This window comes from Pinus tabuliformis, chromosome 6 (assembly GCF_031772625.1).
Source record: "Pinus tabuliformis cultivar Carrire ecotype Pingquan chromosome 6, CPIR1, whole genome shotgun sequence".
NCBI lineage: Eukaryota > Viridiplantae > Streptophyta > Pinopsida > Pinales > Pinaceae > Pinus > Pinus tabuliformis.
The window spans coordinates 2047937546-2047940373 of record NC_142292.1 but is presented as its reverse complement, the minus strand read 5'-3'; positions in this window follow the sequence as shown (position 1 = coordinate 2047940373).

Below are 2828 nucleotides of genomic sequence, written 5' to 3'. Positions count from 1 at the left end.
AATCCCTCACTATTTTTCCCTCCCCTTACTGTCCCTCATGTCATTTTTTTCTCTTGGTGACAGGTCAAGCACATCATCAAAGGCATTACAAGACAGTGTGACATATCAACACCTATTTGTCCAAGACAGTTTGTCCACCAGCAGACATGACATCTGATATGTCACATGATCATGAAGAAGAGACACATTGATTTGCCAACAAAGGTACATGCACCCAGGAGGCCTCATAGAGGTTGCAAAACATCCATGAAGACCAGCAGGCTACCCAACGAAGCCTAAATAAGAGGACACCCATTCAGTAGGAGATAGAGGCTGATCGAGAGATTTGGCTATAGAGGATCAACATCCACTTAGAAAAGCTATTGGAAAAAGCAAACAAGGAACTTGCATTGCTGAGGCACATGGCTTTTCATTATATGGTGCGGAACAAGGTCTGCAAGGCACGAATCAGGAATTTGAAGGCAAAACTAAAGAAGGCAATAAGGAAGAAAAAGAGGCAAAGGGAGCTTGATCGTCTTCAGATATTGGCCAAAGCCTCTTTAGCCCAGCATAACACTTAATGAAGAAGCTCCAACCCAAATTTCAAGAAATTTGGGCATTTTTGACATTTTGGCAAAAATTTGTACAACAAACAGGGTTTTTCTCCCTGTGCGCCGCGCCACATGGCACACGCTTTTGATAGGAAGCTCCAAATGGAAAAAGGTTTATATTTTTGGATTTTTCATGAAAAATCATGAATAATAGTGTATGGCCAAGAATTTTGGGCAAGTTTTGAGTCCTCTGGAGGTCAAAAACACTCACAAAATGACCTTTCTGCTCCTATTTTGACACACAGGAAACAATCTTGGGAGATTGCAGTTTTGAAGGGGTAAATGGGCACCAAATTACGAAATTCCACTTGGGTTGGAAAGTAGATAGGTAGGGCTTTCCAACAAGAACACTTGGCTCAATTTGGACTTCAGGAAGTGCCTCAAACTCAGCCTCAAAGTGGCGCAATGCACAGAGAAATTGGCACGGCGCACAAAGGATTTTTGCTCAATTTTTCACCTTCCAGCTCAGAAATTCGGACAGTTTGACTAGTTTTTCTTTGTGATGTAATTTTTGATATATATTGATGTAATTGGATAAACGTGATGTAATTTTGGAACTTATTTACTTGTTCTAGAGGAGTCATTCACTGAAAAGTGAAAATTTAATGAATGAATCAGTTTCCTACCTTATAGAGGCAAGTTGTTTTGATTACCTAGATTTTAGTGCATTGTTTAGAAGTGGTTAAAACAGCTCCTAGAATGATGAACTCGACCCCTAGAGGCAAGGGAATAGGTTTGGATTTCATATATTATGTAATTTCTTAGTCATTTTCAGGGTTGGAAACTTGGGATTGCTTTGGCATACCATTGTTCATTCTATCTCTGCATTTTTGGCTAAGGAAAGACCATGGTTTTGCAGCACTGTTTGGTATCCATGTGGCTTTATGTTTTGATGGTGTTCTTCTCTAAGTAATTTTAAGTTCATTAGTGTTATGTGTATCATTTTCCTCTCTTTTCTTCTGAATTTGAACAAATGAGTGATTAAGGTGGAATCCATTTACTGTTATGCTCTGCCTTTGAATTTGTTTAAATTTCCATGTTTTCATCTATTTAAGGAGAATTATTGAGACTCTCTTACTCTCCTTAGCTCCTCACCAGTCCGATCTGTTCATTCACGTAATTTAAAGCATCAAAATGATTTCCTTCCTTGCCCCAATCAGAACTCTGCAGAAATTGTGCCTCATCCCCAAGCCCAGTTTGCCTTTCCCTGTTTCCAACACAAAACCCCCAAAAACTCAAATCAAACCCTTGTACTTAATACCTAGCCTAATATTAGATTTTATTACAGTCATCTCGAGCCCCATCGATTATCTTTTGCTGAGATTGACCTGGAGAGAGCCCTCTCTTGTCCTCATAGGGCTAGCTACGAGGCTGAGTGTGGTTTGATGTGGACCTAGAACCTTGTCTTTTCAGCCTGAGGCAAATATAGGCTCTAACACACCTGTCATATGTTTCGAACATCCAGTGTCGATGTACCATTGATTTTCCTGCCCTTCCGCATATAAGGCTATACCACATCTTTCTGGTTGTGGTTCTTTCATTCTCCATGTTTTGGCACTTGAGGCTTGTTTCTTCTGAGTTGTCTGCCAAAACCTGCTCCTGCATTCAGAATCTTCATGACCGAAGTTGTTACAAATAGAACATTCTATTTCATTTTCATGAGCAAAAAAGTTATTGTAGGTCCTTTTCATGACCCTAGTCATACTTCTTTGTTTTTGAGCTTCTCTAGTCATGATTTTCTTATAGGTAACACATTGAGCTACTTTGTAACCAAAGTTATGACAAGAGAAACATTGGCCATTGAAGAAACTCCTGCGATTATCAAATCTACCAACCAAATGATTGTAGTTTCCATTGACATCCATTCTTGAGGCGAATTGAGAAGGTTTTACCTGTGGCTGGTTGTAGCTTCTATTCATGCTTAAAGTAGATTTCCCCTGATTTACCTCGTAGTCTTTGTTCATTCTTGAGGTAAATTGTCCCTGATTTACCTGGTGATCTCTATTGGTCCTTTGCTCACTTCTCCTTGATGCATCAAGATAACTTTTCGAGGTGGATGGTTTCTGTGCTTGAGATGCTTCTTCATTATATCCCAGACCTGTCTTGATTAGTGGAGAATGCTGCACTTTGATAATCTCATCTAAAGTTTCAGATCCTTTAACAAATCTAAGATTAAGAGCTTTTGTTTTCTCAATCTCTTTTCTAAGTCCCACAATTTCGCATTCTAACTTTTCATGA